At 38.8% G+C, this 24,566-nt stretch overlaps 1 protein-coding gene across 5 annotated transcripts in view; it reads right to left on the reverse strand.

Moving 5' to 3' along the window:
* Nucleotides 1-24,566, reverse strand: part of LOC131044817 (probable UDP-3-O-acyl-N-acetylglucosamine deacetylase 1, mitochondrial) — a 129,704-nt gene that overhangs the window by 18,477 nt on the left and 86,661 nt on the right. The window lies entirely within an intron of this gene.

Raw genomic sequence — 24,566 nt, forward strand, 5'->3', positions numbered from 1 at the left:
CTTTGGAAGCCCTGTCTATGTTCATATACCAAAGGAGAAGAGACCTAAGCTAGAGCCATCCGGGAAGAAGGGCATCCTTGTTGGATACAGTGAATCTTCCAAAGCATTCTGAGTCTACATCCCAGGACAAAGGTACATTGAGGTAAGTAGAGATTTAACTTTTGAAGAAAATATTGCTCTTAAGAAATCTAAAGGTTCCTCGGTTGATGATGATAAAGAACTTAATGGAAATCAAGATATGGATGTTGATACTAACCCTGAGATTCAGAGGAAGTCTATTGAGCCTTGTGATCCTTTTGAGCCTCTGGATCCAACTGATGGACCCAGAGACATTGTAGTTAGTAAGAAGAGAGCACTTTGGGTGAGGAACACCATCCAAGAAGACGAAAAGTTTGCTGCTCCCCAAGGAACATTCAGAGAAAGCAAGAGACCTCAGAAGCTCTCCAACTATGTTGAAATGATGTGCAACATTATTGAGACCGAACCATCAAATGTAGAAGAAGCCATGAACCAACAAGCGTGGACGTTAGCCATGGACAAAGAATATCAATCCATCATCAAGAATGATGTCTGGGATATTGTGCCTAGACCTAAAGGTAAGTCTGTTGTATCCTCTAAATGGTTGTTTAAAATTAAACATACTACTGATGGAAGTATTGAGAAATATAAAGCTAGATTTGTAGCTCGTAGTTTCTCTCAAAAGGAAGGCATAGATTATGAGGAAACATTTGCACCTGTTGCTATATATACTTCTATTAGAACTATTATAGCTATTGCTGCAGCTAAGGGCTAGAAGTTACATCAGATAGAAGTAAAGACTGCTTTCCTTAATGGTGTCATTGAGGAAGAAGTCTATATCGAGCAACCAGAAGGATATGAGATTCATAATAGAGAATCTCATGTGCAGATTGAAGAAATCTCTTTACGGCCTCAAGCAAGCTCCTCGAGCTTGGTATGAAAGAATTGATAAGAATTTGGTTAGTCTAGGATTTTGTAAGAATGATGCTGATTCTAACCTTTACTTTAAATTATTTGATGGTAAAATGCTAATTCTGGTTTTGTATGTGGATGATTTATTTCTAACCGGTGAAGATAGTCTCATCATTAGATGTAAGAAAGAATTAGCTATAGAATTTGAAATGAAGGATCTAGGCCTAATGCATTACTTTCTAGGTTTAAAAGTATGGCAAAAATCTAATGAAATCATCCTTAGTCAAGGAAAATATACTACTGATATATTGAAAAGGTTTGGAATGATGGACTGCAAACCTATGTCTACTCCTATGGAAAAACAATTTGAAGAAATTGAGTTTATCTGCAGCTAACTCTGATTTTGCACATCCATCAGAGTACAAACAGCTAATTGGATCCTTGATGTATCTAGTTAACACTAGACCGGATATTTGTTATGCAATGAGTGCCCTCAGCTAGTTCATGAACAAACAGAAGCATGTTCATCTTGTTGCAGCCAAGCATATTCTGAGATATTTGCGAGCCACGGTTGGCTACGGGTTAAAGTATCCAATCAACACTGTCATCACCTTGGAAGGCTACTCTAATTCTGATTGGGCAGGAAGTGTAACCGATAGGAAGAGCACTTTAGGAATTTGTTTCAGACTAGGTTCTACTGTTATCTCCTGGGCCAGCAGGAAACAGTCCTCATTTGCATTAAGTACTGCAGAAGTTGAGTACATTGCATCAAGAGAAGCAGTGTGGCTTCGCAAGCTTCTTGCTAGGTTGTTCGGACAACCTTGGGAACCCACTGTCATTCATTGTGACAATCAGAGTTGTATTAAGATGTCTGCTAATCCCGTGTTTCATGACAGGTCAAAACATGTGGAAACTCATTATCACTATATTCGTGATATGGTACAGAGAGGTGTCATTCAACTGAAATATGTTAGCACTGATGAGCAGATTGCAGATGTTCTCACCAAGCCTCTATCTCGTGTGAAGTTTGAATACTTTATTGGCATATGTGCAGAGTTTGATGACATGATGATATTGTATGTTGTCATTGATATCAATATGCTGAAGTATGAACCGGTATATTGAAGAAAGCAACCGGTAAGAGAACCGGTATGATGGTATGAAGTGAACCGGTATGTTGATGTGTTGATGTGAACCAGTATAAGTGAAAAGGTGAACCGGTATGTTGGAATGTGAACCGGTATATGCAAAGTTTGTATCGGGGTTTCATTTGATATGACTACCGGTTGGTAGTCTCAGCTTCAGGGTTTCCGATTGATGCATTTCAAGTCTGTGTGATTCGACCGACCACATTCTGTGATGAGTTAGCATCAAAATGAAGATCATATCGTGTTGCCACGTCAGCATTGTGCACATGAAGGATTTCCTTGAGGATATTGCATGAAGAAGATTGACCCTATCTACCTCGGGAATGTGCGAAGTCTCTGTAAACGGTGAAGAACGCGTGATGGGTTATCAGCTTCCAAAAGCGGCAAAGAACGAACGATGGAGAACGTCTTGAGATTTGTTCAAGATTGTTTTACTCTATGCAATGTGATTAAACGGTCAGGATTGGACCGACTGTATTGATAACCTAGATGCTTAGGGTTTTAGGTTTTGGCTACCGACCTAATTGTTGTCTATAAGGTCAATGATGATTTGCATTGTGAAGTTGTTGGCAAATGTTGTGCGTGTATCTAAGTGTAGAGATACTTGATTCTTGCCAAACCGGTGCAGTGGGTAGAGATCTGCAGAGTGTGATTGCAGATGTAAAGGAACTAAAGTGGATCTGCCTTAGCATTGAGTGTTGTTATCAGATCAGTGTACTACCTATTGACTTCTAACCATTTCAGCAGTTGAAAATCCCTTTACCGGGTAGCTTCAACAGGCTTTCTGTAAATCCTTTAACAGGGTGACTCAAAATCATTGAGTTCTTCAAATCCTCTTGCGAGGTAACCTTTAACAAGGTTCTAACCTTTAACCAAGTATTTAGCCATCCCTTAACCGGGTGATCCCTAGCAGGATCGGTTCCTAGCAGAACCTGTTGTAAAGTCCTTAACCAAACTAGGCTCCTAACAGAGCGGACTTCAGAAGAGTTCAAGAACAACTTGTGGGTATTCATCCCCACCGTGGTTTTTCCCAGTTGGGTTTCCACATGAAAAATCAGTGTGTCATGTGTGATTCTTTTTCATGTGATGATTAGTGTTTTCTGTTAAGTGGTAAAGCATGTTGATCCAGTGGTCATTATATTTCTGATGATGTATTACTTTACTTGTTTATGCATATGGGTGAAGTGGAAATAAGATATTAGGTTGTGTGAAGATCTAAGTGTTACCGGTTTATGTCTTTCATAGTCTCACTATGTTTTACCGGTTGTGCCCTAATTTAGATCGGTGATGTTGTTTACCAGTTTGTGCAGTCTTTGCTATTTAAGTTGTTGAAGAAGTTTTTGTCTATACTAATTCACCCCCCCCCCTCTCAGTATCTGTTGAGCATTTATTGTTCATCATTATTCATCATACTTCAAAGAGAGACTTAGAGTTGTTGAGAACACAGCTTTGGCTGAGAGGGAGTCTCAGTCCCAGTGATGCACTAAGTTGCATCTTCCACCCTCTACGGGCAATGCAAGGTGACATTGAATCCTTCTCAAGAGAAGGTTGAGGTGAAAGACCTCCTCCACCCTCTGCAGGCAATGCAAGGTGGACCCATCCTCTGTGGGCAATGCAAGATGGGTATTGTGTTATTACAATATGATAATCCTCTCTAGCTAAGAGGGAGTGTTGAAAAAACATAGCCAGTTCAGATTATACTTGATTAAATTTTGATGTTGCCTAGTAATTAAATTTTTAATTTATTAAAAAGATTACAATAATGTAACTTGTAATCATATGAGACTGGTCCTATTTGGGTGTAACGTGCTAAGGCAACATGTAACTTGTGATGACATTATAGGTCAAGACCTATTCATGTAACTTGTAAACATAATTCAAATTTATTGTATTTTGGAGGCAAGTTTATTATAGCCGACTAAGGCAAATAAGTTACTTGTATCTCCTATATAAACAAGGCGATGTAATCCATTCTACATACCAATTATGCATTCATCCAATTCAGCGATCCGATCTGCAAGCAATTTAAGACAGAGCGAATATACATTGAGGGCCTGCCATTATACTCTAGGGTCAGCGAACTCACCTTGGAGAATAGCAAATTCATTCTAGCTGTGTGAATCCAGTCAAGGGTGGTGATTATCATCAGATTGAAGGACAAGTCAAATTCTGATCAGAATTCAAGATTCAGATAAGTTAGTTTTTTTATGCCCTAAGTGGGCGAATTTGTACTTGGCTATCCCTTGACATTAATATAATCTGATCTGAATCTTGTTGTTGGGTTTTTCCTCCAAGAGAGAGGTTTTCCCAGGGTCCTGCAGTGTTGTTCTTGTGTTGTTTTTTGTACTGTTATGGTTGCATTTCTAGTTTCAGCTATTTACCTTCTATCTGATCACTAAAATTAACAGTATTTTGCAAAAATGGGCCTGATAGAAAGATTCAGCAGGTTTTGGCCAAGCCTCTCTACTCTACACCAGTATATTAAGACACATGACAGCCCCCAATTGGTTGGTGCTATGCAAATATACCCTTGTGCAAGAGGGATTTTATGGTAGCCTTTGACAATGTTCAAGATAGAAACACAACCTTATGTGAAATTTAGTGGAGCTTTGAATAGTATTTATTGGTGTTAAAACCATTGTACCCTCCATTCAATCTTGCCACATAATCTTTTGATGTTGCACCCATTTGGGTAAGGCTCCCAAATCTTCCATTGTAATTCTAGTTCAAATCTTGGGAAAATTTCTAGGAGTAGATGAAGGTTCATCAAACTATTTGCATACTACTTGTGCCTGTATCTTGGTAGAGATGGACATTTGCTAAAAATATCCTAGTGGATATCTCCCTAAAAACTGCTAATGGGTGTTGGACTCAGTTGTTAGATTATGAAGGACTACCCTTTTGTTGTCACAGGTGCTTCAACATTGGCCACATTGTTGCTCGTTGCTCAAAGCGTAAAGTTGATATTTAGGCCACTTGGTGCAGAGATGTCTCCTCCCACCATTATTCAGTAGAGAAAGATTGACTCCAATCATGATGGCTAATTTTGTGTTGCTGCCCCCTAAAAACTCTGTGGGGATGGCAAATACAAGGAATCTCCAAGGAAAATCCAAGCCATACAAATGGCCACATATGGAGCTACTCGAGGCGACAAGGAGAATGTTAAGGTTGTTGGGGACACTAACCTGTTGTGCGAATCGCACACCCATCCCCGCCTTGGACAAGGACCCCCCAGTTTGTGCCTTTTGTCTTTGCGGAAGAGGAAGGGGATATGAAGGGTCAAGTGCAGCTAAAACCAAATTCGGCCTCATGGGGCTGTTGTGATGTATTCACACATCGCCCCATAAATGGGACCCTTGCTTTTGCTTTCTGGGGTTTGTTTTTCTAGTTTTTTTTTTTAAGGTTTTGTCTGTTAGCCTTTGCATGATGAGTGCTGTCAGGGGAGTCGCTGGGATGGCAGGCTCTGCTTGAGCCAGGGTGAGTCAATAGGGCCCCAGAATTAGGGTTTCTCTGAGAGTCTTCCTTAGGGCCTGGTTTTACTCTTGTTGCTCATTGTGTCTTGCTTGGTGAGTGAATATCATCCTTGAAGGTCCAAGTTAGGTCAAGTTGGTGAGTGATGGAGTCTGGAATGTCATCTTGATCTCCAAATGCCCTGAAATTTGGCTGTCTGGAATATCCTGATCCTGAAATTTGGCTGTCTGGAATGTCCTGATCCTGAAATTTGACTAAGTCTGGAAAACTGAGGAATCCTCCAAAAACTAGAATTTGCAATATAACTCCTGGAGGTCCGAAACCACTCTCAAACATCCTGAAAGTATATATGGAATATAACTTAAAGTATAAGACTTATACTTAAATGTTATATTCCATAAAATGATCTTTCAGCGAGATCTTGACAAACTCGCCCAAGTGCCCAAGCTCGCACTTCTTGAGGAAAAAGTTTTAAATCGCCAATTTCGGACCCTGGGGCCGAAATTTAAAATGTGTGGAAAAGTTGCCAAAAGCCTCCAAAGGTCCGAATTTCACTTAAGTCCTCCAATTTCGGACCTGTTGTGACCATTTCACACATCGCTCCATTAAAATGGGGACCCCCTCTTTTTTGCTCAATTTTGCCTGTTTCTCTCTCTTCTTTTAGGGTTTTGAGTAAGTGAGTGAGTCGTCTGGATTAGGGCTAAGCCTTAGGGTTTCCTTTTTAGTATTTTCAAGCCGAAGTCCAGTCATTTTTTGGAAGTTTATTGAGCATCCTCGTGTAGGTTGCAATTTTGAAATAGGGTGAATCTGTCGGGATGTCAGATAAGTCTGTCTAGGTTCAGTCGGAATTTTGAAAGCAAGTTCAAATTTTGCCTAAGTGTTAGTGATGGAATTGTGCAATTTTGTCCGGGTGAATTTTGACCAAATTTTGGAAAGTTTGATAATTGACCCCTGGCCTTGGAGATGACCTAATAATGCCTTGTGAAGTGACTGAAAGCCTAAATTTTTGATATTTTGGCCTATAGGGGTAAAATCGCTCCTGTCCTTCAGTCAAGGACCAGGGCGAAGTTGGTATTTCATACCTCTTGGTTATTAACTTGTTTCATTTGTCTTGTGCAGGGTCGCCAGGAGATGCAGTCGAGTGTAAATTGGAAGTTTTGAAGATTTTGGGACTTGAAATTGGTCAGTTTTTCAAGGGTCGCCAGGAGATGCAGTTGAACATAAATAGGGGGTTTTTGAAGATTTTGAGACTCAAAAATGGCAAGTTTCAAGGTTTAAGGTTAAATCGCTCCTGTCCCTCAGCCAGGGACCAGGGCGAAATGGCCTACTTAGACCATTTTGGGTCTTAGTTGATCAAAATTAAGGCATCAAGGACACAATAAGAGATGAAATCAACCTAATGGAGCATCCAGACTTAGTCATTTGCAATGAAAGTTGAACATTTGTCCTTAAGGACAAAAATCGCTCCTGTCCCTCACTGAAGGACCAGAGCTTGTTTCTCAAAATTGCACTGTCTTTGCAGGACCAAGACGATTTTTGGATTGGAAGAGATCAAGGAGGGCATCTTTTGTCCATTGAATATAATTTGAAGTAATTTGCAAACAAGGAATGTGCCAAAATGACAAAATCGCTCCTGTCCCTCACTGAAGGACCAGAGCTTGAATTCCAAGACCGCCTTATCCTTGCAAGATTTAAACGATTTCGCGATTTGAGAAGAACAAGGAAAGTATGCTTTATCCATTGAATATAACTTGAATGGGCCACCATGGAGAAAACCTATCCAAATTCGTCAAATCGCTCCTGTCCCTCTGTCAGGGACCAAGGCGAATTTTAAAGATAGCTCCTGTCCCTCTCCAAGGGACCAGAGCGATTTTCTTAAAGGACAAGTTTTTGGCGAAGGTGAAGTGAGTTTTAGGTTTGAGGCAAATAAAAGAAGGCGTAGTCATTCCATTGAGGATAATTTGGAAGGTTGCAAGACGCAAAGTGAAACATATTTTGTCCTAGGCGCTTCTGTCCCTCTCCAAGGGACCAGAGCGATTTCCTCATGAAGCGAATTTCCCACAAAGTTAGAACAAGTTTCATGTTGGAGATGAGTGAAGGGGAGCATAATGAATCCATTGAAGATAGTTTTAAACGTTGGCAATGAATGACTTAGCCTATAGAGGTAAAATCGCTCCTGTCCCTCTGCCAGGGACTAGGGCGAAATATAGATTATCAAGTCGTCCCTTCCAAGTTTGGTCGGATCCAAGCCAAGGCACAAGGTGGCGAAGATGTTGGAGGTGCTTCGAAGGAAAGCAAGGTTACAGAGACCACGAAAAGTGATGAGAAATGACTAAGGCGCTCCTGTCCCTCTCCAAGGGACTAGAGCGAAATATGCAAGTGTGTCCAATTTTGAGGTGTCACTTCCGTTTCAAACGTTCAAGAAGGAGTAAGAGACACTAATTTACATTTTGAAAGCAATTGAAAGTTGATATGATCAAGGATTAGCACAAGGAACAAAAGTTCGCTCCTATCCTTCACTGGAGGACCAGGGCGATATTCATTGAAACAATCATTTCCTTCCTAGACCACGTCAAGGCAAGGACATGCAAGATCGAAAATGTCTTTAGGAAGATGATGAACAAGGGGTTAACGTCGAAAGTCAACAATTTTGAGCTCAAACACAAAGTTCGCTCCTATCCCTCTCCCAGGGACCAGAGCGATATTGTTAATATTCCAAAATCCTCCCATGATTAGGCGCCAATATTTTCGAAATGCATTAAATGCTAAAAATCGATAAAACTTGAAATATTTAATTGAATTAGCATTTAAAAATAGCGCATGAGGCATTTAATGATTAATTTAGCCTTTTTTAAAATCGAAATTATTAAATACAAAGGCATTAAAATTAATTAATTATTAAATTAAATAAAAAGAGAGCGCTTGGGTTTTATTTTAATGTTTTTACAAAAGTCGGCCTCCTCTTTTTATTTAAATCTTGTTATTATTTGCCTTATTTCCAAGTCGGCCTATAGGGATTGCAAAGAGGTGAGCGCCTATATAATGAAGGTATGTGAGCATGTTTTAACCATCATTCAATCATTGTTCATATGCGATTTGGAGAGGCGAATAGGGAAGTGCGAGATCTCATCAAGAGGAGTGCGAACTTTGTTTATGGTGGAGCGAATTTGCCCTCAAGGTGGTGAAGCTAATAAAGGAGACGCATTTGCTAGAGGAAGCTCATGGTGAAGACTTCAATCTTTATTTTGCCTAGGCGAATTTCCTAATTTTGCATCCTTTTGTTAGAGTTAGCTCTCAAAGTGAGGTATGGCGAAGTTCCCTTGTTCAAATTTTGAATTTTAATCGTCCTAGTCTCAGTCTTGAATTTTGAATTTTGAAATTTTGAATTTCCAGTAGCTCAATCGTATTTAGGAAATGATAACTCAAAGACTTATCATGAAGTTTCCTAAATTCTATCTTTAATCTAGTCTATATTGCTATATTGCAAAATCTATTACTCATTATGAAATGTTGTGTAGGTGTCACGATGGCGACCCCAAAGGCAGGAGCATCTACCAGTCGTCCAGCCCTCATGAAGGAAGATCAGAAGAACGAAGAATTGGAGACCAAGATCGTGTCTAAATGGAGCAACATTGGAGATACCAACTTGGGAAACTTCAGTGTGAAGAAGTTTCGAGAGGTCCCTTACATTGGCAAGCCATCACCTGTCGCAAGAAGAATAATTGAAAGTGGCATTATCAAGGCGACCGGCTTCCCTCCAGCAATCCAGTGCCATGAGTTGATGATCGAGTGTGCTCGCCATTATGATCCATAGTCCAGATCGATCGTGTCCAAGGAAGGAAACACTTTGGCTTATCTTTCAGAGGAGGCTATCAGTGAAGCTCTTCACCTACCCGAACATAAAGATATGATCTATAAAAGCTTAGAAGGAGCCAGGTCCATGTACGAAGATGATCCAGACACTTGCTTGAGCATCATCAACAAGAATTGGTTACTCAAGAGTCGTCCTCGCCTGAGCAAGATTCCGAACACTCCACATAGGATCGACTTCTAGGAGTATAGAGATTTGATAACATTACTCAACCGAGTTACAGGGGCTCCTCAAGCCTTCTATTTTGAGAAGTGGATGTTCTACTTCATCCAAGTGATAGTTCAAGGAAAAGGAACAATTCATTGGGCTAGAATGATTAGCCATTGCTTGGACGTGCAATTAAGAAGACTGAAGGCTACCAAGTCTTTCTACATGAGTTCATACATCATATATGCCTTGATCAGGAGTTTTGAATATGCAGGACTACCTCACAGAGGAGTGATCGGAAGAGGGCCCGGGGAAGTCAGAGTTTGTGATTCCTATGTTCATTTGCATCATCCTCCAAGAAGTAACTACAAGTTAGTCAATGATACCTTCACGATGAACATCACTAGGACATTGCAAGGCGGGATTCACAATCGGCTATCTCAAGATGCACAAGAGCTTGTAAACAGGTACGGTGCTTGGTTCATCCAATTTCAGAAGTTTACATATATTAGAGTTCATGGATGTCCTTCACCTCCCTATATGTTGCCGAGATATCCGACAGACAGAATTGTGTTACTTGAGGTAACTAGACAGTTGGCAGCTTATGCGAAGGCATTCAGACACAGACATGGAAATGGAGTTCCTGTTCCTATCATACTAGGAAATTCAGTTGAGGTATGTCCTAATGCTCTAGCCATGGATGATGCAGAAAGGGAGTTAGCTTTATATTCATTTTCATTCTTTGCCATGAGAGAGAGTTTTGATCCTTATGGGTATATAGAGGAGACAGTTGGTAGAAAGTACAAACATGAATCTCAGGTAGAGGACTTTTGGATGAATCTCTCAGATGATTTTGAAGTAAAAAGAAAGATGCATTCCAGATTGCCTTTAGACTTCATCAGGAAATGCAAAATTTATAGAGTGGTTGACCAAGCTCAGGACAGTGGCAGACATCTCCAATCATCTTATGACCGAGAAAGCAAAGCAGTGAGGCTAAATTGGAATGAACCTGAAATTTTGGATCTAGATACCTTGATGGCTCCAGTTTTGTCTTGTACTCGCAGATGGGTTGATGTGCAACATCAAAAGTTGAGAGAGCAGGGCATATCTATGACTTTTACTTTAGAAGAAAGGCCAGGCGAAGGAGGAGCAAGTGTAAGTGAAGGTAATCCTAATCCCAGAAACACAAGTGAGGGCAATCTTCGAAGCGTAAGTGAAGGCAATCCTCATCCTAGAGGATCGAAGAGGAAAGAGAGACCTGAAAAAAGAGAATCCTCCAAGAAGAAGCAAGAGGCCAATCGAGATCGTTCATCCGGCACATCTTCTCGACAAGAGAAGAGGACACTTGAAATGGAGGAATCTATGGAATCAATGGTGCAGAACGATAAACAGGAAGAAGGACAAGCACCTCAACGTTCGTCAAGTCAAGTCAATGAGTTACATGAAGACAAGAATGATGACGAAGCGACATCTCCTCTCAGAGAAGAAGAAACATTGCCTAAGGAGATACAAGTTAGAGAAACAAGATCTGCCATTCCAGATTGGTTGAAGGAGAGACTAACAAGGGTGATTGTGATTGAGGACGAAGATAATGTGATTGATTTAGAGAGCCTTGTTGGAAATTCTCAAGAAGTGACAGAAAAGAGGAAAGCTACTAAGATGTCCAAGATGATCAGAGATGAGACAGGATCCAGGAAATTACAGATAGCTACACCAGCAGTGGACAAGTATGAAGGTGAAATCCTTGCAGAAGAATATGATGTAGAGACATTTGAGCTTGGTCCACTCACAGCCGAGCAGACATTGGATGATGCCACTGATTCATTTGAGGCACTTAAGGACAAGCTTAGAGAAGAAATGCACAAGAATAGAAAGCTTGAGCGAGAGGTCAGTGCTTGGAGAGGCTACTTTAGCCATCTCAATCAGCCTTTGAGGCGTCAGGATCCAGCAGTGTCTCCTGCACAGGCACTTCCCTTTGAATCAATTGGTGAGGCAGAGAGAGTCAGGAGTTTGGTCCAGCTTATGAGTTCTTGGATTGACAAATCCCATACAGTTGCTATTGAATTTGTAACAAGAATGATGCAGACTATTCGTCGGGCTATTCAGGTTCTTGAGATCATCCACAACCTAGTGATAACTGTAGCTGCTTTTGCTCATACTAAGGATGTTATCATTCCTGTCCTGCAAGTAATCAAACAAACATCAAGGAAGGTCCTAGCACAAGAAAAGATAATGGATGGAGGACCTCATAGTTTACTTCAATGGTCAACTTTACTCCAGATGAAGGAAGTCCTTTTTGAGGACATCAGTAACAAATGCAATCAAGTTGAAGAGATTATCCATCCGATCCAGGACAAAGTGTTTGAAGTATTATGTACTATTCTTGGCAGGTGGATTGCAGTTGAGACAAATGTGGATTTGCAAGAATTAGAAAATAGACTCAAGGTCATCTTTTGCAAAGATGAGAATGTTATTACAGATGAGCAACGGGATCAGATGTTTGCTACCATGCTCTTGATTGAGAAAGTCAAGGAACTTGAACCTGGATGGGACGCTGCTCTTCTCAAGGCTTTTGATCAGGTCATCCACTTGGAAGAACGAATGAGGAATCTTCCCGAGATTCCAATTGCTGAGATCGAAGGAATCGTGTCTAGATTCATTGCATATGCTAAGAAAGAGCATTGGAAAGGGAATAAGATTCTAGAAGAAAGGTTGTTATAGATGATGTGGCACCTTAATTTTCATTGGTCTATGTCTCCTAGGTTTTTGTGCCAAATTTAATATTTGGCTATGCATTTAATATTGTTCAATAAAAAGGGGGGCTATTTGTAATAAACCCTAATTAGGGTTTAGGTGTCATAATCTTGGCCATTGATCTTCTTCTGATCTGGACCGTTCATTGTAATTGAGGATGCTATTTATACCCTCATTCATTTTCATTTTGAGAGAGATGGAGATAGATAGATATAGAATTCAGAGAGAGCAATAAGAAATAGTTAGAGTTTTGAGAAGCAAGTTATTTTGTAGCAAGATTGAGCTTTGAAGAAGGAATTTCAAACAATTGTTGTTCATGATGGCTTTGAGATCAATAAAATATTGAAGTTATGGTGTTTTATTGCAATTCTTGTGGTTATCTTCATGGTTGTTTACTCTCTTAAATCATTCTCAATCAAAATAGTATTTAAGTTTGAAGGACTAAGTGTTGGGCTTGATCTTTGGTGAGATTCATACTCCAAACCACTAGCTTCTTACTGATTGTAAGGACGCCTTGTGTGGTCGACTGGAAATATTTGGATTGCATAAACCTTCATTCATTATTGAGTCATTGATATGTACCTTCATGGTAGTACTTATGATTCTTGATGATTTGAAAAAATCATTATTCACCTTAGAAGATCGCATCAGTTTCAGTAAAGTTGTAATTCCTTGGCGATACTGAAGTTGGTAGAATCTTACCAAGTCCTGCCCGCATTGAGTCATTCTTGGGATTAGATTAGAATTTATCTCTTGCAAACCCTCCCCTTTTGATTTTTTTTTTGGAATTCATTAGTATTAGGAAATCTTGGTCCTACAATTCGGATACGTAAGTCCCCCTTGATGACACAGCAATCACAATGACCACTGGTGCTTATCCACACGTAGAGACCCTACATAAAAGAACATTGGAGTCACCCTGATTGATCCTTTTTTGCGACATCTTCAGCAATCAGAGACTTTATTCAAGAGAGGATAAGGTACCTTTGGGTATTTTATTCTGTGTATGATTGTGTACAAAATACATGTCAACAGGACCCTGGGGCCAAATTCAAAATTTCCCAAAAGGTGCTTTAGGTCCGAAAATGTGGAAAAGTTGCAAAAAGCCCCCAGAGGTCCGAAAATCACTTAAGTCTCCCAATTTCGGACGCTGGGGCCAAATTCAAAATTTCCCAAAAGGTGCTTTAGGTCCGAAAATGTGGAAAAGTTGCAAAAAGCCCCCAGAGGTCCGAAAATCACTTAAGTCTCCCAATTTCGGACCCTGGGGCCGAAATTTAAAAATGTTGAAATGTTGCAAAAAGACCCTTTAGGTCCGAATTTCACTTAAAATGCCCAATTTCGGACCCTGGGGCAAAAATTGGAAAATGTTGAAATGTTGCAAAAAGACCCTTTAGGTCCGAGAATCACTTAAGTCTCCCAATTTCGGACCCTGGGGCCGAAATTGGAAATTTTGATAAGTTGCAAAAAGTTCAAACACTCCGAAATTTGGAAAAGGTGGGTTTAGGTTCGATAATCTCCAGCTCGCCAAAACACCAAACATCCGAAATTTGCAAAACACGTTTAAAGGTCTGAAGTTTTTTACGAAAGGCATTTAGGTTCGAAAAACTTTTCTAACTTGCAAAAACGCTTAATGCTCCGAAATTTGCAGAATCATACGAAAGGTCCTAAGTTTTTTGGCAAGGCATTAAGCTTTGGAAATCGTCAAAATCGCAAAAGGCGTTAAAGGTCCGAAAACTCCAAAATGGGCAAAAATCGCGAAAACTCCATATTCGCCAAAGGGTCCGAAGTTGGAAGATAAAGCGCAGTTGAAATTCCAAAGTCCCCTACTTCTCCGAAATTCACCAGAAAAGGCATGTGTTAGGATTTTAAAATTTGCAGAGGCTCTTCAAGCCTCCAGAATCGCGCAATAAGAAGTTTTCAAAATGCCATAAACCCATTCAAAACACCCAAGACTCCAAAGGTAAAATCACGCAGAAGTAAATCGCCCAAACACTATCAAGACCAAGGATTAGATTTCACATTCGAAGAGAAAGGAGAAGCATTTTCAAGATACATCTCACAAAGAGCTTCTCAAGCCAGACGTCGTAATTAAATTTAATGTTTGTTAAATTAAATTATTTAATTTTTCAAATTGATTTATTAAAATGAAATTGATCATTCGCAAGTTGCGGGACGTCATTGGAGAACCGGGAGAAAAACCTGAAACGCAAATCGAAGAAGGATCACAATCAAGGCCAGGCGCTGAAGACTGGAAAAGAAAAGATGCAAGAGTGCGAGAGCAACCAAACATTGGGAACCGTGCCGCTGAACAAAGATGAAGTCCACCACCGAGACCAAAGACCAAAGAACACTCTGAATGCTCCAAGTCTATGCATTCTCAAGAAAGCACATAGCTGGATTTAATTCCAGGAATTCAATTTCTAAAAAACTGAAACTGCTTTATTGTAAACTGCCTATGGGTCCCGCACAAGATATTTTTGTGGATAACTATTCCCAACCACCAAGAAGATTGGATAGACTCAAATTGAAGCCAAATAGTGGCAGGTAGTTGAGATAGTTTTTGGTTAGATGACTGAGAATTTAATGGGCATGGGTTAAGGCTGCCAGCTTTTGGATGGCAAGTTGCAACCCTTGGATGCAGTCCATCCTAGCCTTCGATTCAAAATTGTAATATCTATAAAAGGCAGAGGCCTTTCTTTTGTAAAGGGTTAGATGGTTAGTTCCCGTTCCCGTTCCCGTTAAACCTCCTTACCCAACCCTGAGCTACATTATGCTCAAGAGGAGTCGTAGGGTAACTCTTACCGTTACCATTACATTAGGCTGTTACCATTATGTCCCTTAGCCATTGGGAGGATGAACTTACCCGAGCGTGGCCCATTCCTTGAGCCTAGACCGAATTCAAGACTTAGTTATATGGCTCACGTAATACAACGTTAATTCCCTAGCTAAATAACACTTAATGAGTAACGCCATACGAAAGCAGACTGAGAAGCCCCAGCCCCATAACCGCAAAAATCTAGTCAAGCAGGACAAAGAGAAGCTAGTAAGGTAAGATAGTAAAGTAAGATAGTTCTCACAAATTATACCGGGATGGCCGGGGAATAAGATAAGATATAGGGTTACGCAAGTTTACGCAAGTATGAGAGAGTTAGATTTTAGAGTTAGAATAAGTTAGATTTTATGCAGCAGCATAGAGATGCTACAGAAATTGTTGTAATAGGCAGCTGAAATCAATATATAAACATTGATTTGGTGTTTATTGTCTTGTTTTCATCTTGTTTGCATGGTTTCTCTCAGCATTTTAGATAGATCTTTCTATTTTGGGTGTGCAGGTATTTGATAGATTCAAGCTCATACCATTGAGGATATACCGATTATGTATCCTTTTGTATGGTTAACCTGAGCCTTTAATTGTGCTTAGTTCAATTGCAGGTGTCCGTCTGAGCTGCGCTAGAATTGGGTGCTTAGCCGTGCGTCTCCAGTTTGAAAATCTTCCAAGTCCCTTTGAAGATTGAACCGTTCCTGTAAGGTTGTGAGCTATTCTGGCCGAGCAGGAATTGGTTATGTTGAATCCGTCTACCTGCATAACCAGGTTGTTAGTTTTAGATCTCCTAACCCTTTCCTTTTGCTCTTTATTGCGTAATTCGAGAATCGTAGCAGACCAGTTTGTTGCAAATCATAAGTCATCTTGTGTTTCCAGCAAAAACACATCAAACCATTGAGTAGTCCCGCAGTCAAGACCTAACAATCAAAACCTTGAGGTCGTCCCCTTTGATCAAACCAAAAACAGCATTAGGGACTTCCTTATCTCAAGAGAGGATAGGATACTCAGCTAGTTATTCTATTCTGTGTTGGCCATATGAAGTTTGCAACAATGCGATTTCAGACACATCAACATAACCCAAATATGGAATTGGAGGATCAAATAGAGAGCTCAGTCAATTTGTCTCTTGAAGGAAGAAAAACCCCAAACAAATTAGCTGTATTGGAGCGTACTGATGAGACAAAAGAAAAATGGATGGTGGTGCAAAGGAAGAGGAAGAAAAATGAGGCCTTTCTTAACATGCATCTTCGCTCCCACACTAAAAATGGAGCAAAATCTTAAGTGTCTAGATGCTACTAGTCTCTATAACTAATATGACAACAATAAACGAGGGTTTTCTATTACATGGGAGCTCTATGGGTATCACTTCAAAAATATATTGATGAACTATTTGAGCCAATGAATACAACAACCCTCCCCAAAACATAGATGACAAACCCTAATTATAAAGAATCAAGATAATTACTATTTATGCTTAAGAAATTTTATACAGACAAGATATGGATGTACTTACCCAAATATTAGACGCCCACCTGGACTTACACACTTCTAATGGTTGAGTCTGACACATTTCCAATTGATACAACTTGAAAATCAAGTTCTCTGGGCACTCTCCTAGACAACCTCAAGCATTAACTAAGTTGTTCAAAAAATATATCACCTTTCAAATAAATTCCATCATTTCAAACCATGGCCTTTGAGTGGTGTGGAGAAAGCTTCGAATGAAATATGAATCACTAAAAGCAAGATGATTTTCCAACATGAAGAGGTAAATTTTCATGAATGGTCATCAACCCTATTCATGCAAACGTGACCACAAATGCTAAATTGTTTAAATTCCTTTTAGTCAGCAACAAGTAATTGCCCTTGTATTGGCTTTTAGATCTAAGGGCTAGCAAATAATAGCACATTAAACATCCAAGCAATTTGATGGCCCACTAAAAAGAAATTAACTATTACCCAATCAAATCACTCCACATAAGAACAATTTGCATAGATAGATGTTGTGTTGTATTTTCTTGTTGACATTATGCATATCATCTGTCGCACGTATTGTTTTGTCAATTTGTACATGGATTAGCCATGGTTTAAGTCTTATAAATGCAGTAACCAATGACAAGCATCCATGTGTCCTAAAACAAATTAGTCAACCCCACAACTTATACACTTCAAACTTTGAAATTTAGCACATAGCAGGCCTTTGGAAATTGGTAATAAAAATTATTAGCCACTCAAAATGTATTAGCCATTGGCTAATGAGAAATTGTCGTGTCAAGTGTAAACAGAAGCTTATGTAGGAATAGTCATGCCACAAAGATGACATGGGCTAATAAGAATCAACAAGCAACAAGAAATAGTAAACAACTATTAGCAAAAGATAATATTGACAATTGACACAAGGTAAACAAAATCCAAAGGCAAGTGCATTATGGCCAAAGCTAAGTAGCTCAATGAGATGTAAATCATTGGGAAGCAATTGCCTCTTGTCAAATAAATTAACATCACATGACAAGTAACGCAAGAAAGGTCAACAACAAGATATAACAATAAGAGTAATAGCTGTTACCAGATTAGTTTGGCATTGATGTCTAAGTTGGCATATTCATTTTCAGAATGCATGAGACACTTACACACCTTAGGATAGGGGTTCATAAACACTGCTCTTTTCAGATTGCTCTGCATCTATTCTTGGTTTTCAGAGATATGTGAATGTTTGCACATGATTCTTTATTCACCATAGTGCAATGATGTCTGATTTCCAGCACTGTAACGTCTGATTTCCTTATATCTAGCATTTGGTGTATCACTGGTTTGCGTTGTGTAAAGATTTCTATCTCAGAAGAAGACTTGACTTGAGATAATGCTTTCATTTCTGGAAAAGACATTCGATATATGTAAAGTACATGAGTTTGGTTTGAATCGGTTGATTCGACTTGGTTGTAAGTTGCATCATTAATTGTATTTGTTTCTAGTTGGTTTGTAATTAGTTGACAACCGGTTGTTGGTTTCAAACCAACTTGGCAGGCAGTTATAACCTCTTTACCAATATGATTGGGAGCCTTCCATTGCTGGCAAATAATATATATAACATCATGTTGTTTGTAACTTTGGATATGTTAAAAAGGTGGGTGAAGACGTATACCAAAAAAAGAACGAATGTAGAGATAAAACTTTTGTGTGAAAAAGAGTTAAGTTATTTAAAAAAAAACAAATACTGTGCTTTCTCGTAACGTCTCTGTCCACATACAGAGATAATTGTGCTACAGCGAAGTGGAGAGTTTTCTACTTGACTGCAAATAGAAGTCGCCCTAAACTCAGATTGCATTAATCTATTCTGGAATGACAGTGTTAAGAAAAAAGGCTAGCTTGCCGGTTCGGGTTCGGGGACCGGTAAGCCGGTACGGCAAAATTTTGAAAAGGGGTTTGGGTTCGTCAGTACAAAAACATGTAAATTATATATATATATATATATATTTTAATATTTGTGCAGCCTATAAGCATGAATTAAGATTAGCATGTCACATAGCATCATATAAACAACAAAACAAACATAAACTTGTAATCATAGCATCATGATCATACCATAATAGCATCATATACCTAGCTTGCCGGTTTGGGTTCAAAGAACCGGTATGCCAGTATGGCAAAATTTTGAAAAGGGGTTTGGGTTCGTTAGTACAAAAACATGTAAATTATATATATATATATATATATATATATATATATATATATATTTGTGCAGCCTATACGCATGAATTAAGATTAGCATGTCACATAGCATTATATAAACAACAAAACAAACATAAACTTGTAATCATAGCATCATGATCTTACCATAATAGCATCATATACATCAAGTTTAATATCAAAATGACAAAATATTCAAGTATCCCTATCTCAATAGTAGGTTTCAATTGGGTATATCTCATATCTTGCCCTGCAGCTCGCGCTCAGAAACTGAGCTCCTTGTTTTGTAGAACAACAATTGCTCAGATTTGCTCTTGCTCTAGCCAAACATGTTCTGCAATCTTGTACTGATATATCTCTCCAACACTGAACTAAACCATATAATGTTCCACTAGCATTATATTTGGTTGTTCCAGCAGCGAAACGCTTATTTGCAGGGATGTAAGCTTTCTCAGACAGATTTGACAGAAGGTTGCTGGTTGTGTTCTCGAAAGCATCTCTACTTTTAGTAATATCCATCGTGTTCACCAAGAGAATTCTTTTAGTAGCTAGTCTTGAAATGAAAGTAGAATTGTGATAGTGCATGAAACAGTCATCCAACCATATATTTCCCACCTATGTTGTTGGGGCAAAGGTCGTGAAGGGTTTTATTTGCTTCCACTGCACATTTTGAGCATCTATCTGCTGATATAGTTCTAGTGCACTGGAGCAGACCGTAGACCTTACTGGGAGATTGGCCATGGGAAGAAGTGTTAAACCCTGAATTTTTAGGTGCATTAAGATACACATCGTTCATAACTAGGTTTAAGTTTGTGGAATAGGTGTTGCCATTGGTGAAAGTTGAGGAATTATTGCATGTGTGCCATGCATAGATACACATGATTGATGGAAAATTTTGTACAAACAGAAAAAAGAGGACGAACCACCTAAGCGGAATTGAAAAAGAAATTAAATTTGGCATAAAAAATCGCTTTTTGGGCCACCTAGACGCCCAAGTTCGCTTTGGGTTCTCTGTGGTTCTCTTTGGTTTGACCTGGGTTCGCTCGAGTTCGACCCAAGACGAACCACCTCTGGGTTTTAAGAACCTTGGTCAAACCCAGTCGAACCAAGCCTAGAACCATGAACCAATTCGAACCAAAACCCGAACCAGGGGGGTCCAGAGGAGAACCCAGTAACTCAGTCATATACATCAAGTTTAATATCAAAATGACAAAATATTCAAGTATCCCTATCTCAATAGTAGGTTTCAATTGGGTATATCTCATATCTTGCCCTACAGCTTGCGCTTAGAAATTGGGCTCCTTGTTTTGTAGAACAACAATTGCTCGGATTTGCTCTTATTGTAGCCAAACATGTTCTGCAATCTTGTATTGATATATCTCTCCAACACTGAACTAAACCATATAATGTTCCACTAGCATTATATTTGGTTGTTCCAGCAGCGAACCACTTATTTGCAGGGATGTAAGCTTTCTCAAACAAATTTGACAGAAGGTTGTTGGTTGTGTTCTCGAAAGCATCTCTACCTTTATTAATATCCATCGTGTTCACCAAGAGAATTCTTTTAGTATCTAGTCTTGAAATGAAATTAGAATTGTGATAGTGCACGAAACAGTCATCCAACCATATTTTCCCGACTATGTCATTCGGGCAAAGGTCGTGAAGGGTTTTATTTGCTTCCACTACACATTTTGAGCATCTATCTGCTGATATAGTTCCAATGCACTAGAGCACACCGTAGACCTTACTGGGAGATTGGCCATGGGAAGAAGTGTTAAACCCTAAATTTTTAGGTGCATTAAGATACACATCGTTCATAACTAGGTTTAAGTTTGTGGAATAGGTGCTACCATTGGTGAAAGTTAAGGAATTATTGCATATGTGCCATGCATAGATACACATGACTGATGGAAAATTTTGTACAAACAGCAAAAATAGGACGAACTACCTAGGCGGAATTGAAAAAAAAATTAAATTTTGCATAAAAAATCACTTTTTGGGCCGCCTAGACGCCTGGGTTCGCTTTGGGTTCTCTGTGATTCTCTTTGGTTCGACTTGGGTTCGATCCAAGACAAACCACCTCTGGGTTTTAAGGACCCTGGTCGAACCCAGTCGAACCAGGCCCAGAACCACGAACCAGAACCCGAACCAGGGGTCTAGAGGAGAACCCGGTAACTCAGAAAAAAGGGGTAATAGTCTTGTGCTTTCAAGTTAATTTGTGCAATCATTCAAGGAAATTTTGTGGAAACTTTTTGTATGTCACTAAACTATTATTGATTGCAGACTTACACTGATAATTATACACAGATGCAGTAATATAAATGTTCGAAATTTTGGATTCTATACTGATTATAACGGAGATTTGAAAGTTTCAGGTTGAAGATATCTCATGGTATAAAGTCTTGGTGATACTTTAATCACTATATAATAGTTTTGTTGTAGCATTATAACAGAGATTTAAAAGTTACAGGTTGAAGATATCTCACGGTATAAAGTCTTGGTGATACTTTAATCACTATATAAAAGTTTTGTTGCAGCATACTGTGGCTTTAATGAATCAGATTTTGTGGTTGTAATGAATCAGATTTAAAATCTGATAATTATTTAGACTTCACATTTCATATTTCAGTATACTGAAGTTCAGTTTTGTAAATTGTAGAGAGTTGGTGCTCTCAGAGGGAATTGGGAGATTCCTTGGGTTGGTGCCCTAAAAGGTGTAATTGGAGTTTTGATTGTGAGGCTGGATTAGGACAGCAGATCCTAGCAGCATTCTCACCATGGTTTTCCCATATTGGGTTTCCACGTAAAAATCTTGTCTTGTGTGTTCTTGTGGTTGCATCTCTTTCAGTTTAGTTTGCTATATCTTTTAAATTCAGGTTGCAGTTGATAAAAGAGTTATAATTAAAGGTTATTTAAGCTTCAAGTCTACTACTGATTCCCCCCCCCCCCCCCGCCCTTCTCAGTAGTAGGTTAGTGTTCTACAATAGCCCCTAGATATGCATAATTTTTTTTACTAGGGATTTTCACACAATAAACTCAATCTTGAGAGTTTGACAAAATGTCCCAACAAATAGTGAAAACAAATTTGGGCATTACTAGCAAGAGGTCAACACATTTGTAATGTAATAAATCCCACACAAGGCAGCCTCCTCTGTATTAAATCCTTAGTAATTGACAAGCAATAGAGCCAATCAACCATCAAAAGAAGGATGCAAAGGCAATGATGACAAATCACAAAGGTGGAAGAAGCGTTCCACTTAAATACATGTAATATGGAAGGCTCAAACTCATGGCAAAACCAAGAGCTTAATCTAGATATGATTTTGTCTTCTAGTTGGGGCAATCTCTTTTAGTCAAACCCTAGATGACTACAAAAGAAATCCCTTCCACAATCAACCTTTTGCAACCCAACTCTCCCACCTTGTAGAGACAATAATTAATAGCAGATCCTTAAGTCTCATTATTAGAGCAAACACCTAGAAATAAAAAGCCACTTTTACCAAAAAACCCTCAGTCATTTGTCAACGCAATATTTGTGCTTTTTGAACTAGGATTCCCCTTCAAAAATCCATCAAAATTTAATTTCAAGAAATTGTTGACTACTTTTGTCTAAGCTACTGATCTGGGTATCAGTTCAAGTCTGATTTCAAGGGTTTGGTTCACATATTCAGTCAAAAAAATTGGTGATTAAGTTCATTTTGGGTTTGTCTATACAGAAAGATGTTTACTCCAGTTTAATCGACATGAATTCAATTTTATGAAACAATCTCAGCTCAAGAATACTCATACAAATCTAATGTACACATCCATGATATCATCAAAAGCTCAAAATGAAACTTATTTTCTAGGTGTGCACAAAATAAATGAAAGCAAGAAAAGGGTATCTAGGGATTTATTGGCGTGTAAATCTTCAATGAGCTTAAGCCTACAAGGAATGAACCAACAACCACCAATCTATTTGCACATAGTGCACCCAAATCTAGTGTCTTCTTAAACCATTGATAGAAGCATAAGAAGGTGATTACACAAGAAGCATTCACTTACACAAGGACATGATCCACAACACCAACAACATGAAGGGAGTCACAGAGAAGGAATTCCGAAGCAGAGAAGCAGTGGTGACATCAAGAGTTCGTTCCGAGGCAACATTAATACTTCAAAACTTAAATATATACCTTGCACCTCCATGATTGAAGCATTCAAGAGGATAGTTTCAAAAGAGTTAATCAAAGTTAGAAGATCATTATCACCACTAAAGCTGGATAATGTTGAGTATCAAGAAATATTCCAATTCTACGAGCACAAGTTGAAGTGGCATCCTAGTCAGCATCCCAGTCACTACTCCGCCAAACAGAAAAAGTCTCACATCAGCATGTCTAGATGCAATGTACTTGACTCGTCCATGATGGCACAAACTTCAAGGCACCTACCCCCATTATCCATTGGTCAAATATTCAAGTGAGGACATTGTCGAAATGTTGTAATTATTTCATTGGCAAGAATTGAGTTTGTTGTAACAAACCCTAATTAGGGTTTTCATTGTAAAATATCAACCATTGATCTCAAATTGATCTGAGCCATTGAATTGTATTGAGAGCATTATAAAAGGCTCAAGCTCTTCATTTGTAAAGGTTAATAGTTAGTGAATAGTAGCAAGGGAATCAGTGAATAAGAGAAGAATAGTTTAGTAGAAGTTAGGAGTTAGAATAGATTAGGAGAAGGAATTGTTGTTAAAGACTTGTAAATGAGATACTCTTTTCATTGAAGTTATGGTGAAATGTATTAATTCAACAAGTCTCATGGTCTTTACTTCTCAATTTACTTTCATGTTGATTAGATTGAATGGAGGAAATTATTGAATGTATCTGCGTGGAATCCATTTAGTCCATACCACTAGCCTCTTGCTGATTGTAAGTGTGTCTTGTGCGGTCAACTGGAGCAATTTGAGCTTAACTTCAAATTGTTATATGTCTGTTACTTACGCATTAACTTGGATGGTAATCAATGTTTGATGATAATGATTTGAATACCTTTGAAATATCCTTAGAAGATTGCATTGAGCTTGTGTCAAATTGTTCAATTTGATGGTGAGACCTCGCCCAGTAGGATTACATTTAATCATTCACTCATCTTCTTACATTCTAGGTCTTAGAATAGACTCTTTCAACCCTTTCCTTTTGCCCTTTTTTTCCAGTTCGAGCTAGTTTAGGATAAAAAAAGCATCGCAAGATTGCAAAATCAGATGATCAAGTTCCAGCAATTCAAGCATTCAACAATTTAACATAAGTCCCCTCGTGATTCCAGCATAATCACATCAAAACAACGAGCTTATCACACATCGTGACCCGATATAATAGAAACTTGGAGTTGTCTCAAGTGATCCTTAAGCTAATCTTCAGCATTTGAGAAGCTTTGTTCCAGAGAGGATAAGATACTTTTAGGTATTTTATTCTGTGTTTGCATGTGTGTTTTTATGTCTTGTCTTGGAGGCAATAGTGGTGGGGCAATGTGGGAATATCCCATTCCTATCCTTGCATATTTGGGACATCCCCATCTCCAAAATTGGGTTTTTTCAAGGGGGAAAGCATCTCACTAGAATACTAGCAAAAAGTTGGTTCAAATTAATAAATTTTAGGATTATGTCTCTTTATTATAAACTTTGAATGGTAAATGCTGTTTTAATTTTCTTTAAGACAATCATTATAATATGCTATGAAATTTGGAAATAGCAGAT

This window comes from Cryptomeria japonica, chromosome 8, assembly GCF_030272615.1.
Source record: "Cryptomeria japonica chromosome 8, Sugi_1.0, whole genome shotgun sequence".
Lineage (NCBI taxonomy): Eukaryota > Viridiplantae > Streptophyta > Pinopsida > Cupressales > Cupressaceae > Cryptomeria > Cryptomeria japonica.